This window comes from Myxocyprinus asiaticus, chromosome 7 (genome assembly GCF_019703515.2).
Source record: "Myxocyprinus asiaticus isolate MX2 ecotype Aquarium Trade chromosome 7, UBuf_Myxa_2, whole genome shotgun sequence".
Taxonomy (NCBI): Eukaryota; Metazoa; Chordata; class Actinopteri; order Cypriniformes; family Catostomidae; genus Myxocyprinus; species Myxocyprinus asiaticus.
This window is the reverse complement of record NC_059350.1, coordinates 9,065,396-9,080,960: the sequence shown is the minus strand read 5'-3', so window position 1 is coordinate 9,080,960 and position 15,565 is coordinate 9,065,396. Positions and strand designations below refer to the sequence as shown.

Here is a 15,565-nt window from a genome sequence, read left to right as displayed (position 1 = left end):
ACTCACTCACTGATGAGTGAAATCTGAACATACAGCTGTCAGTAGCTAATCAAAGACATTTTTAGTCGCATAGCGCAGAATTTGGTCACAAAATACAGTATGTGAGCGATTTACTTGCATTGTAGAGAGTAGCCCATGTAGTAAAAGATCGATCTTAGGATTTAAGAATCAATATCGTTCAAAACTTTTTTTGCAATGCATTGGAAAATCTATATTTTTTACCCAGTTCAACTTACTTACCTTCTGTGTGAAGTTACAACCAATATTACAGCTTTGTTGTCATGATGACATTATGCTGATATACCGTTATATGGTAAACTCTTTAACACCGGTAAATCCCTAATTTGACCATACTAAAATCATGTTAACAAGTATAATGCTTACACCTTGTGGCTATACTTTTGAAACAGTGTGTAATTTAATATTTATGGACTAGCCCCATTCAATTCCATTGTAAGTACCATACTTTAACCGCAATTTTTTTTTTTTTTTTTAAACGAGGGATGTGTCTACATTTTTGTTGTTTTTTTCCATCAACATTATGCAACCAAAGCTGTTGCTTGACTTGTACTGACCCCGAACATCCTGTAAGGCAAGCTTCCCTATTTACTATCATCATGTCATACATGCATATGACATACTGTAAGCCATGCAGCTTGTTAACGAGAGGTGTGCCATTACTGGTACTTAAAGTGATGACACTTACGATTTCCTGTTAGGCAATAAAACATTGAAGGAGGGATGCAATTTATATCTTGCATGCAACCACTTAGCAACCACCCAGAACACTTTAGCAACCACATAGCAACACCCTGGCAACTACAAACAACATCCTAGCATTGTGGCAGTGGGGTTTGCATTGGCAAGCACCCATTACAATTTCCTTCCAAAATTGTGTATTATAAATTCTTTATTTTATAATGAATATTGCATTCCAAAAAACCAAAAAACAAAGAACGAAGAGCAGTCACCCCTACTCAAGAAGACCAGTGTTCACAAAGAATAACTATGCATCTGTGAATACATAGCCATGCTAAAGGTGCAGGGAAAATTCTTGTCAGGCAAAAGACAGACAGGAATGACAGAAATTATTCAGGCCTAATGGAGCAGACCATTGGGGGTGAAAGATTGAGGGTCCCTCCCTCTTCCTGTTAACCTAATTATCCAGACAAAAAGCTGCATCTGAGACAACGATCGTACAAAGAAAAACACATTTCAAAGTGAGCAGCAAAAGGGCAGTACAGATATCAGCGGTGAACAAAAAAAAGACTAGCCATACACACAGAGCTGGCCTATCATACATCCCGCTGAGACTGCCGAGCTGTGCACGGTGGATTGGAGATCCCTTTTATCTCGTACCCCAGACTAAATCTCTGCTGTACACCTGTGGGGGATGGGGGATAAAACCAGAGTGAATCTATGGATGAAAGAGAGAAAGGGAGAGAAAGTGGCCAGATAAACTTGAGGTTGCAGAAAACAGCCTCTAATGACTCATGAACTAAATGGCCTAACAATAAACTCCACTTGAGCTTATGCACTTAAAGGGACAGTTCACCAAAAACATAAAATTCCGTCATAATTTACTCACCATCATGTCATTTCTAACCATGTTTATGACACGGGCCAAAAGGTCCAGCTGCATTTTTCTTAAGAGTCCGTAAAGACCCAACAATCCAAAAGTGTTTACACAATGTCACCAGGGTTTGAAATTGACACGCCAAGCGGCCAAATATGAGCCGATTACACTCTGTTATTGTAATTTATGATGACTGACACTACTGCAAAGATGGATGTATAAAATAATGTTTGTTTGGCAGAATACAGACAAAAGAACGATGATAGACATATCTTACTTTGGGCAGACGTGTGAATGGTTTTCATTGTTGTAGGCACATGAGTGATACATTATTAAAACCTGGAAGTATAGTGGAGATCACTAAAATGCTTGAAGTCACATCGTAAAAAAAAAAAAATCGACAGTAGAACTCACGGCTATGTTTAATAGTGAAAGTAAGAGCATTTCCACACGCACAATGTGACGAGAACTTACGGGATTGGGGTTAAACAGCTGTGTGGCCACAAGAAAGCCACTTGTTAGTGAGGCTAATCGGAAAAAAACTACTTACATTTGCTAGGGAGCATAAAGATTGGACTGTGGAGCAATGGAAAAAGATCATGGGGCATATTCCAGGAGGACAATGCAAAGATTCATCGGGCTCAAATTTTGAAAGAGTGGTTCAGGGAGCATAAGGAATCATTTTCACACATGAATTGGCCACCACAGAGTCCTGACATTAACCCCATTGAAAGTCTTTAGGATGTGCAGGAGAAGACTTTACAGAGTGGTTCGACAATCCCGTCGTCAATTTATGCAACTCTAGATGGAAATAAATGTTGTGACGTTGCATAAGTTTCTCGAAACAATGCCATGACGAATGCACGCCGTAATCAAAGCTAAAGACTTTTTTTTGGCCAGACAGTGTGCGTTACCTAACACAGCAAATGACATGCAATGGCTCATTAATGATGCTTGAACAAGAAGTTTCTCTTCTGTGCTTGTTCACTCTTTAGCCTCTGTTTGTATATTGCAAAATTATCAGAATTCAAAAAGTAGTGTGTGTGTGTGTGTGTATAGAAGTATATAAAATCAAAGTGGCTGTTAAAAAAAAATTATAATAATTGGGTATTGAACAGCCACTGTGTCTGGTGGGCAAAAAAGTGAATTTCATACCCTGACTGTCACCCAAATTCAAGGCGAAACAGCCCTATCCACCTTTCTCCAGACATAAGAAGAAGAGGATAATGAACTTCTGTTTTTCTGATTCTCCAGGCCAGCATCCACACATATGAGCATACAGGACCATTCGTGTATGAAAATGACAGAGCTGTAGTCATGCACGCACATGTGCATTTATTGATACCTGAAGCCATGTGGAGAGATGAGAGAGATGCTGCTACCTTGCACACCCGAGATTAGAGACCTGCAGCTATATACACATGCAGTGAAGATAAGAGAGAAGCAGTGGTCAGCATGTGGCTGCTGGTGTTGAAACTGCCCCATCAGGGTATCTTTATCATCTGCATCTGCATCTCCATCTCCATCTCCATCTCACAGCAACACCAGCACGTTGGCTGTTACTCACTTTTACTGCATCCTAAATTTAACACACATTTACCTCAGCACGTCACGCGTCCAATTTAAACCCCCCACTATATCCTCGAGTTTTACCACAAATCCACATGACTTCAATATTCGAGCTGCTGTCACTCATAAACACACCAGCAGCCGTTAGCCGGTGTGCTAACTGAACCACTAAATCAGTGCAGGGGTTTAGCTGCAATCTCTGCATGGAGAGAGAGAGGGCTTAAATAAGCCCCTTTTCGCGAATAAACGAGTATTGAAAGTATTACTATAGTTACAGAGGTAAACTGAACGTTAAAGTGACTGTTGCGCGAGCGAATATATCACTGAACTAGCGCGAGGCGCGCTCTGAAATTCCGCTGATGACTCGCTCGCGCAGCGGCCGCAGTCACTGTCAAAAAAGAGGACAATCGGCCCGCGACACACGAACACTCTTACCTCATCGTTCAGTTTCCATCATGTCTCAAGCACTCTGTGGAGATATAAACTAGAGGAACATGGGATAAGAGGCGGAGGTCTCTTCCTTCTTATTTTAAAAGGCGAGATAAATCCCAGGCTTCTTTCTTTGCTCCTCCAGGCTCCTCGCTTCCTCCGAACAGCTTCGCTGGTAGTGAAGTAAAAAAGGAGGAAAATGAAACGTACAAACGTCATTCAGGCATCTGAGTCTGAATTAGTACTGAAGACAGGGGGCGCAATGCGGCCTAGATAAACTGTTTCGCCTCACAAACTTAAGGAAAATGTGATATCTCTTACGTTTGCTGTCTCTACAACGTCTTTACAACTACACATATCCAAATGCATCACTTCAAATGATATTTGCTGTTATTATACATACAATGTTTTATGTTTAAACAAAGTGGTACGTTTTATAGCTCTAAATATGATGGCTAAAAAATGTGGCCTCCTCTAGGGGGCACAGAAAGCAGAATCTCCATTTGAACCTCATTCAAATCAGTCAGGATGTTACTAATAGGGGATATTTGGGCATATAGGGGACATTTATTAATGAAACACACGACTATGTGAATCTATAAATAGTAAAATGTATACAGCGACAGAATTAAATAATCTTATGCAGTCACATCCCAGATAGCACACGTACATCTCCGAGATGTGTTTTAGGTCTTTTCATCTTGAAAGCAGCGTATTCTAATTAACATCTGCTAAACATCTTAAAAACATCTGATGAATGTCTTATTGACATCCGCGAGGAAACGTCTTATAGACGTATTGCAGATGCGCAAACAACCTAAAAAAATAGATGTAAAGCACACATCAAAAAGACATCTGGGTGAGGTACGTGCGATATTATGAAACCACATCATAAACACAGATCTGTTCCCCAGATAGCACACGTACATCTCCGAGATGTCTGTTTTAGATCTTCTCACCTGGAAAGCATCACAATCTAATTAAAATCTACTAAACATCTTAAAAAGATCAGATTTACAAACATTCTAAATGACTCAAAGACATCTTTTGAATGTCTTATTGACATCTGAGACATACCCAGTACATCACCCAGACGTCTATCTGATGTGTGTGTTTACATCTGGAAGACGCAATTTTAACGCTGTTTGCTCATTTGCAATACATCTATAAGACGTATGTCAATAAGTATGTCTCGGATGTAAATAAGACATTCAGCAGATGTCTTTGAGATGTTTACGATTTAGAATGTTTGTAAATCTGATCTTTTTAAGATGTTTAGCAGATGTTAATTAGATTGTGATGCTTTCCAGATGAAAAGTTCTAAAACAGACATCTTAGAGTTATATGTGTGTTATCGGGATTGGCACTGTAAAGGAATAAGAGCTTGGGGGAAGTATTTCTAGATCCTTGACGCAAACTCATGACTTGTATTGTCTAATTTTTATTATTAATAAAATTTTGTGTGTGCCTTTTTTCCATTTCATCATATAGTACAGTGGAGGGAGAGAAAGGACATGACCAGGGACAAGATGTGGGATCAGGAGCGGACCGGCCATTGGAAGAACCGGGAGTCTTCGATTTTAATTCCAAATCCAGGGCTGATTTCTCTTCCCAGTCTGCCCCTGCTACAAGCAAAAGATGCTACTGCCCTTACAAAAACTAAACTAGCCGCAAAATTGCTGCAAATTTGCAGCTCGTTATTTTCACATGTAAATTAGCTTTTTACATGTGAAATAACAAAAATTGGCTTTTCCCAATCAGTGGCCGTTTCAAACCATTGAAATTCACTACTTTCATTGGTTAGTTTAGAAACGCCCATTCTGGTTTGGAAACGCCCACTGATTTCTACACTGAGATTCCCCACTTTCATTGGTTAGTTTAGAAACGCCCATTCTGGTTTGGAAACGCCCATTGATTTCTACACTGAGATTCCCCACTTTCGTTGGTTAGTTTAGAAACGCCCATCCTGGTTTGGAAACGCCATTGATTTCTACATTGAGATTCCCCAATTTCGTTGGTTAGTTTAGAAACGCCCATCCTGGTTTGGAAACGCCCATTGATTTCTACACTGAGATTCCCCACTTTCGTTGGTTAGTTTAGAAACGCCCATCCTGGTTTGGAAACGCCCACTGATTTCTACACTGAGATTCCCCACTTTCGTTGGTTAGTTTAGAAACACCCATCCTGGTTTGGAAACGCCCACTGATTTCTACACTGAGATTCCCCACTTTCATTGGTTAGTTTAGAAACGCCCATCCTGGTTTGGAAACGCCCACTTATTTCTACACTGTGATTCCCCACTTTCATTGGTTAGTTTAGAAACGCCCATCCTGGTTTGGAAACGCCCATTGATTTCTACACTGAGATTTCCCACTTTCATTGGTTAGTTTAGAAACGCCCATCCTGGTTTGGAAACGCCCATTGATTTCTACACAGAGATTCCCCACTTTCATTGGTTAGTTTCAGAAACGCCCATCCTGGTTTGGAAACGCCCATTGATTTCTACACTGAGATTCCCCACTTTCATTGGTTAGTTTCAGAAACGCCCATCCTGGTTTGGAAACGCCCACTGATTTCTACACTGAGATTCCCCACTTTCGTTGGTTAGTTTAGAAACGCCCATCCTGGTTTGGAAACGCCCATTGATTTCTACACTGTGATTCCCCACTTTCACTGGTTAGTTTAGAAACGCCCATCCTGGTTTGGAAACGCCCATTGATTTCTACACTGAGATTCCCCACTTTCATTGGTTAGTTTAGAAACGCCCATCCTGGTTTGGAAACGCCCATTGATTTCTACACTGTGATTCCCCACTTTCATTGGTTAGTTTAGAAACACCCATCCTGGTTTGGAAACGCCCATTGATTTCTACAAGTTTGCGGCAAATTTGCCATCAACTGTAGATTTTCGTTAGGGAGATTATCTAACATAATCCTTAGGATGATGCTGTAAGGCAAACTCTACTTCTCTTGTTTCCTTTCTATGTGTGTATCTTTCTATTTTCTCTGACGACACATACGTCACGCAGAACGGCTCATGTCAGGAAATGAACAAAATCCTACCGCAGTCAACTGTAAAGCTTGATAAATGCAAATATAGTATTTGGCATAACGCAATCTGATATTACAACATAGTGGCGCTTTAAACGGAAGCACGTTATGCGTAGAGGGGTTATGAGGAAGAAAAGTAGCCCCCTAGCTAGTATGCAAGAACAATGTATATTGGTGCATGATTTGGATCTTATATTTGAACTCTGAGTTCACGTACAAAAGAGATTGCACACACATGAAATCGTGGTGAACTTTTTTGAGCTGGGTTTGTATTGCAGATTATTACATTCATATTAAAACAACAATATTTCAGTAGTTTTGCATATTACTATAATCCTTCAATCATGACTGTTCCATCTGATTTCAGGTGTTTTTAAATTGGAAGAATTGCCATGAAAGGACGTTATTGTAAACTGACCAGGGGGATGTGAAGTTTCTCTCTCAGGAGACGGTGAGAGCGCACTGAGCATTTTCTCCAGCATGCATTGACATATCCATTTTTTGCCTGAAGAGATCTGGAATTAAAAATGATCCACAGCACATTTTCCTGTTTCAACTTGTTTGATCTTGCTTTTTGTTACAGGATGTACCCACTAACATTGGTGACCATCAGGTCAAAGTTCTAGTAAAAAGCTGTGCACTAAATCCTGTTGATTTTAAGGTGATGGGTTTCTTTTGAACAATACTGTACCTTGTGGTTATGTCTAATAATTTAATGTGCTGATAGATTTCAAGTTTGATCCCTATGCAATTGCACTGCAATTAAAGGTGCACACAGTAATGCTTTGAATTTGTCATCTTGGATTTACACTGACACTAGCGGCGTGGGTGCAGCATCATTCAAACACAATACATTTCAGTTACAGATGCCATTGTAGAAACTCACTATTCACAGTCAGCCATGATTATTTTAATCCACTAGTGATAGTGTTTAATATTAGGGCGGTTACTGAGATTAAGCGAGTAGTATTCAGCTGGTCATGTGATTCTAACATGGCAGCACCCATGAGGGGACCCTCTCCATGTAGAATAAAACTACTTTTATAAGGTTACGGATACAACTGGAGTCTTCATTTTAATGTGATTGGTCATGATTTTATACATACTGTATGTTTCAAAATGACTATTAATTTCATGTGGAGTAAAAGTTTTTTAATCAGGAACAAATGACTGAGTGCACCTTTAAGTAAATAAATGTAAAGGCAAAAACCACAATTCACTGCTATACAATATCATTTTAAATAGAATCTTTGCATCCACATATTTTTCAGCTGTATGTGGACCTGAAGCTTGGAATGGAGCATGTCCCGGTTGGAAGGGAAATTGCTGGTGTAGTTCTTCAAGATTTGCATGACCATTTAAAGCTGTAAACATTTACTGCAGAGTAATAAACAGACATTTGCTGTGATGCATGTACTTTTTTCCCAGTTGGACCCAAAGTGACATTTTTCCAGCCAGATGATGAGGTTGTTGGTAAGAACTTCTAGATTCTCTTTTTTAGTAAATGCTGTTTTGTAGTTTGTGTTCTAATAAACTTTTGCATATCTTCTCAGGGATTCTACCTCTGGGTGTTGAGCTGTCTGGCCTGTGTTCCATGGTGCTTATTGATGAATATAATTTAGGTATTATTCATACTGAATACCAATCAGAAGTCTTACCTAGTTCCTGAAAGGTGAAGTGTGTAATTTGTGCAGAATTGCAAACATTGGGATAACAAACAGATATGTACCTCTTCAAATTTTAAAGTTCCAGAGTGTTTACGCTTTTCAGGGGTAAACAACTTACAAATGGCTTACTCATAGCTGTCTCGGCATATTAAGTTGGGATACGAGAAAGTATTTTAACATTTAAAAAATTGTGCACATCACCTTTAAAGATGAACTACCTAATGGGACATTCAACTGCCGCTAAAATTTGGTAATGTCATTAACTTACCCTCATGCCATCCAAGATGTATATGACTTTCTTTTTTCTGCAGAACACAAATTAAGATTTTTAGAAGAATATCTCAGGTCTGAAGGTGCATACAGTGCAAGTGAATGGAGTCCAAAACTTTGAAGCTCTAAAAAGTACACGAAGGCAGCATAAAACCAGTGGTTTAATCCATGTCTTCTGAAGCGATCCAATTGATTTTGGGAGAGAAAAGACCAAAATATAACTCCTTTTTCACTGTACATCTTGCCATTGGAAATAAGACATGCATTTAACCACTGGAGTCGTATGGATTATTTTTATTCTGCCTTTATGTGCTTTTTGGAGCTTCAAAGTTTTGGACCCATTCACTTGCATTGTATGGACCTACAGAGCTGAGATATTCTTCTAAAAATCTTTTTTTGTTCAGTAGAAGAAAGAAAGTCGGACACATCTGGGATGGCATGAGGGTGAGTAAATGATCAGAGAATTTAAATTTTTTGGTGAACTGTTCCTTTAAGTGTCTTTTTCTTTTCCATATTTATACATTTTAATAACAGTTCAGAAGCCTGAGAAAGTGAGCTGGTTTGATGCAGTGGCAGCAATTAAAGATGGTCTCAGGGCCTACACAGCTCTCCACACTCTGGCTCGGATGGCTGCGGGTCAAACTCTACTAGTGCTGGATGGGGCCAGTGTAGGTATCTATGCAGGGGTCAACAGGTCAACCACTCCCTGATTCTTCCTATTACCATTTTTATTCATTAAGACGTTTTTGTTGTGTCATATTATTACACAGCTTTCTGGGACACTTCTAATGGGTAAATTGTGGCATTCTGTGGACAATTATTTTTTGTGTAATGACTGCTAAACTATATACCAACTGTTGACCATTGTCCCAGGCAACAGGATTGCTACATAGCTTTTCTAGTTTCATGTCTTTCACATCACTTCTGTTATCTTCTGAATTCTGTTATCGTGAACTTTCATGTGTTGCGTGCATGCAGCCCTTTGGAGTTGTGGCCATTCAGCTCGCCCACTATCATGGTGTGAAGGTTCTGGCTACAGCTTTGTCCCCCAAGGACCAGAAGTTTTTGGAAGAGCTCCGGCCGAATGTGGGTGAGTGCTCAACTGAATCATTGTGGAGAGGAATGGTATGGAAGATACTTGACCCATGAAGTGTCAGTTCTGGATAGAACCCAAGCCTGGCTTTCGAGCTATTGCTACACTGTGAGTGGTGATTCTCCATTTCATGCAACTGAGGCATGAGTTGATCTAAAAGTCCCTGACAAACACCAGATAAACCTAAATGTCAGGCTGCTGAGTTAAATTGTGTACATCTCTTGTAATCTTGAAAAAAAATTTTGTTTATTTATTCTCTCACATTTACTGTAGTAGATTTGATCTGACAGCTCATTTCCTGAACAAAAAGCCATCACGTTGGTATCCTGTCTGTTCAGCAATAGACTTAAAGAGATAGTTCACCCAAAAATGAAAATTCTCAGTGTATAACTTTCTTCTGCTGAACACAAACGAATATTTTTAGAAGAATATTTCAGCTCTGTAGGTCAACAGGGTCCAAAACTTTGAAGCTTCAAAAACCGGATAAAGGCAGAATAAAAGTAATCCATACGATTCCAGTGGTTAAATCCATGTCTTCAGATGCGATATGATATGTGTGGGTGAGAAACAGATCAATATTTAAGTCCTTTTTTACGATAAATGTTCTTTCAAACAGCCCTCTTATTCGATGAGAGGTCTGCTTTTTCTGTTTTTTGGTGATTCGCATTCTTTGTGCATATCGCCACCTACTGGGCTGTTGTGCAAATATAATTTATTTATTATTTTCCTTTCCTTATCCTTCCCTTTTTTCTTTCTCCTCGCTGCCCAATAGGTGGCGATATGCACAAAGAATGCGAATCGCCAAAAAACAGAAAAAGAAGAACTCTTATCGAATAAGAGGGTTGTTTAAAAGTAGATTTATAGTAAAAAAAGGACTTAAATATTGATCTGCTTCTCACCCACACCTATCATATCGCTTCTGAAGATATAGATTTGACCACTGGATTTGTATGGATTACTTTTATGCTGCCTTTATATGCTTTTTGAGCTTCAAAGTTTTGGACCCTGTTGTCTTGCATTGTAAGGAACTACAGAGCTGAAATATTCTTGTAAAAATCTTTGTGTTCTGCAGAATAAATCAATTCATACACATCTGGGGTGGAATGAGGGTGAGTAAATGATGAGAGAATTTTCATTTTTGGGGGAACTATCCCTTTTAATGTAAAAGTTATTGTTTGTTGTTGAGGGCATGGGCACCACAGTCTCATATTTCAAATTTGTGCTGTAATGTCCTTTTTATTTTCAGTGTTCCTCTCAGTTTTCATTTTGTCTTTTAGATTTTGCTTTTGTTGTACTCTCTTACATTAACAGTTTTGTCACATTTTACTGTCTCTAAATGCCTTTTCTCTAATCTTTTCACTTCTGTGAATGCTTGAGGCGGCATTTGACTCCTTAAACTTATTTCTTCCTGCTATTGCTTGCATTCGCTCAAGGTGTGCAGGAATCAGTTTTAGGTAAGTTATTATGTATGCCAGAAATCTCTTAGTGTGTTCAGAGTGTTGCTCATAGTGTGTTTTTTTTTTTTTTTTGGTTAATACTTAATAGTCAGCTGATGGTCCATCAGTATTGAACTGCATCTCCTGTAGCACAAATGGTAGAGCAATTGCACAAGCAATACTGAATAGAAACTGATAGAATGTATACTCTGAATGCAGTAAAAGTGTCTGCCAAATGCATAAATTCAAATCTCTCTTTGTTCAGCTCGAGTGATCAGAGTGTGGGACTCAAAGGAAGACTTTGTGGACTCATGCCTTGAAGAGACTGGAGGACTTGGAGTGGACATCATCGTTGATTCAGGAGGTTAACCATCACTTTAAGAGACTTTTCTAACAATTTCAATATAGTCAACTTAGATGGGCTTTTTATGAATTTATCATGTACATGTTAAGGAGTGGGTGGAAATTATAGTTTTGAGCTAGCGTTGCTCTTAGCTGTTTGTCATTTTGAGCCTTTCTTCGAAACAGTGAGACTCTATGAGGAAGAGCAAGAAGCACAGATGCATCTCCCGCATAAACATGACCTCATTACCCTACTTGCGGTTGGAGGTCGCTGGGTCACCACTCAACAAAACTTACAGGTGCGTGGCTCCTTCATGTTTTAACTTCCTTATCTCTTCATAATGCATCTTGAATACATCATTTCTTACTTGAATTAGAATATTATTGGTAACGTGATAACTACTGCTTGATTAGCTAAACTTGAAATTAAAGGAATATTCCAGGTTCGATACAAGTTAAGCTCAATCGACAGCATTTGTGGCATAAAAAAGATTACCACAAAAATGTATTTTGATTTGCCTCTCCTTTTCTTTAAAAAAAGGCAAAAATCTGGATATCAGTGAGGCACTTACGATGGAAGTGAATGGGGCCAATCCGTAAACATTAAAATACTCACTGTTTCAAAAATATAGCCACAAAACATCAACAATATGCATGTTAACATGATTTTAGTGTGATAACATCACTTACTAACCTTTTCTGTGTAAAGTTATAAGCAGTTCTACAACTTTGTTGCCATGACGATGTAATATCAACAAACCCTAAAACTGTAAAACGATTGTAAAAATGATTTAACAGCTTTACAGCTCAAATAATATGTGAGTTTTAACAGAAGAATCAAGGTAGGTACTTTTATAAAATTATAAGCTTCACATTTCTGCATTTAAACCCTCCAAAAATTGGCCCCATTCACTTCCATTGTAAGTGCCTCACTGTAGCCAAATCGAAATAAATTTTTTGTGGAAATCAACATTATGCCACAAATGCTGTTGACTGAGCTTAACTTGTATTGATCCCGGAATATTCCTTTAATTAATTTTCACCCTTTTTCCTAAGCTTGACCCTCCGGACAGCCATATACTCTTCCTGAAGGCAGCGTCTGTCTCATTCCTAAATGAGGAGGTGTGGGCAGCGTCCCGTGCCAAGCAAGGCAGATATCTTCGTATCTTTTAATATAAACTTCATTAATCTTTAACCGAGCTCTCTGATTAGTGCAGTTGTACTACAAAGCAGTAAGTATATGCCCTTTGCTGTGTTTATCAGAAATGCCTGAACCATGTTTCAGTCCAGAATAAAATAAGGTTTTCTTAATGCAAAATATAATTATTTTTTTTATTTTGGGGTTAAATATGACCCAGACAGATTTTGTGATATTCACCAAGATACAACAAAGACTTTCTGATACCATCTAGGCAGATCTCTGTTCTTTAGATAAACACTAACATTTTACATTCCAGTGAAATAAAGAACAGCGATAGTATCAGAGCTGTTTTTCTGTAGTCATTCTATGTTGCAATGAGCTTAGTGGCTTCCTCAGTGTGCATATGGCCTGTCCATGACAATTTAATATGTTTGGGACCTGAGGCTACTGGAATGACCTTGTTAACAATGTACAGGACATGTGGCTTCCTGCCTGTAATTGGGTTATCTGCCTTCAGTCTGCTCACTCTCAGATATCATGAAAGATGTGGTGGAGAAGCTTTCCACAGGGACTTTCAGGTGAGCAATGTGGAACAAAGAAGATAGACTTATTTTGTGTTTACGAAAGAATTTAACCCTTGTGTTGTGTATGTTTGTGCTAACAACTTTTGTGTTCCCGGTCAAAAATGACCGGCCCACTGAGATTGTTAATAAATCTCTCATTTTGCATTTATTATCCCAAGATATTGCATTAGATCTTTTTGTCAACTTCTTTTTTGAGAAAAAAAAAAAAAATTATTGAAGGATTCATTGAACTGATCTTATGGTGGCACTCCTTGCAGATTTTTTTTTAAATAATAATAATTATGTAATAAATTAATAATCACTAGCTTGATCTAAACAGAATAGAATCTGGACTTTCCATTGCATATAGCTGATCCTAACAATTCTTAAATAATGCCTTTTAATTATTTGCTGACAAATTAGAATTGTTGTGTTCTCATAATTTGCAAAACTGTTATCACAGTTGGTAAAAACATAAAAAAGTTGAGATAGCCATGTATTATGTATCGTTGAAAAGGTCTCAATTAGTTAAATGCAATGAGCAAATTTGTTTCACTCAGAGGCCAAACTGCAGTGAGTATTAGTGTATGAAATCCCCCCCCCCCCCACATAAATATAATAAACAAGAGTGTTTTTTTGTCAAGTTTTTCCATATTACTTCCTGAAACATACATATAACATAGTCAATTACATATTGTAACTTACAAACACAAAGCCCAAACACCATATAATATGATAATTAGATCTTGAAATATTCCTCAAAGTGTGAACATGGAAAGATGATACACAAAATGGCGCTCAACATGTGTGTGCGTGCACATGTCCGAGGACTTTGAGTGTGCAAACACACATCCAAATATGTGCTCATCTAAATGATTGGGATGCTCCAAAACACTTAATATTTCTGTATTTTTTAGACTAATCCATTAATTTCCAATGGCCGGTCACTTTAGACCGGGAACACCACAGGTGTAACAAAGTGAAATAAAACCAATAAATTTTTATGAAAATTATCTACATTTTCTATTCCAACTGTGTTATACAAACGTCAGTTTTCAGTAAATAGTTAATCGGTCAGCTTTGACCGGAACACAATTTAAGGGTTAAAAATGAAAGAATGGGAACATAGGAAAATTGCTGTATAAATGAGTTCCTGAGTGTGTCAAGCAGAGAGGAAGAGTGTAAAATCAGTTCTATCATAAAATATAAATGTTGTGAATTTTGACCTTTGTCTCTGTGCAGGCCACTCTTGGAGAAACCTGTGCCTTTATATGAAGCCACCGTCTCTATGGAGATGGTTCAGAGAAAGCAAGTCAGAAAGAGGATAGTCGTCAAGCTTTGAAGTGGACTCCAAAAATATGTTTTTCATAAATCTGTAAATTTTAGTAATTATAAATCTCAATCTCATGTGTGTGTGTGTGTGTGTGTGTGTGTGTGTGTGTTTAAGTCAGTACGTTGTCAGTTTGCAGTCTCAATAGACATTTAAAGCATATTAAAAGCCATCTTAAATGGAAATCAAGCTCACTAATTCTCAATGACCTACTGTGGTAGTACATATCAATATAAAAAACATAGATGCATCACAAAGCACAAAATATATAATTTTGCAATAGTAAACATCTGAAAATTCTTGCACCAGCATGCGCTAATGTAAACATTTCATTGAGGAACTTTGGCCTAGTTCTGGCATTCTATACATCTCTATTCTAGCATTTCCAGTGGATTATTAACAGCATAATTTGATCTGGTTTCTCTTGCCCACTAATATCAACAGCACTGGGTAGAAAAGGACAGACAATACTGACCTATAATTAGCATCACTATGCTCGGAGGTATGCAAATGATTATCAGTAATCTCAATCTACCAAAACCTCACCATGTAGCTCATTCTGGTTTGAAGAGGAGATTCATATCTGTTAGGTCCCCATTGTCCTAAATGTTCCCTTGACTTCCGGTCCACTTCGTGCACAGTTCCCAAGAAGTAGGAGAAAAGATTGAAGTTTTGTCTCCAAAAAGTACCTTAAAAGTCCAATAAGTAGTCTACACTCACTGATCACTTTATTGGGAACACTATGGTCCTAATAAAGTGCCCAACGTGATCTTCTACTGTTGTAGCCCATCCGCCTCAAGATTTGACGTGTTGTGCATTCTGAGATGCTATTCTGCTCACTACAATTGTACAGAGTGATTATCTGAGTTACCGTAGCCTTTCTGTCAGCTCGGACCAGTCTGACCATTCTCTGTTGACCTCTCAAAACATCAAGGTGTTTCCATCCGCAAAACTGCCACTCACTGGATGTTTTTGGCACCATTCTGAGTAAACTCTAGAGACTGTTGTACGTGAAAATCCTAGGAAATCAGCAGTTACAGAAATACTCAAACCAGCCCGTCTGGCACCAACAATCATGCCACGGTCGAAATAACTGAGA

General features: G+C 38.4%; 1 protein-coding gene and 1 pseudogene across 2 annotated transcripts in view; one reads left to right on the top strand and one right to left on the bottom strand.

Annotated features, from left to right (window-relative positions):
- LOC127443524 (intersectin-1-like) overlaps nucleotides 1-3,743 on the bottom strand; it is an 89,756-nt gene extending 86,013 nt beyond the window's left edge. For both annotated transcript variants that reach the window (XM_051702207.1, XM_051702208.1), the window contains exon 1: nucleotides 3,581-3,743. The gene's annotated coding sequence lies outside the window, so the exon portion shown is untranslated. The remainder of the gene's footprint in view (nucleotides 1-3,580) is intronic.
- Nucleotides 3,744-6,996: 3,253 nt separating this feature from the next.
- Nucleotides 6,997-14,651, top strand: LOC127443529 (quinone oxidoreductase-like protein 1; annotated as a pseudogene).
- The last annotated feature ends 914 nt before the right edge of the window (nucleotides 14,652-15,565 follow it).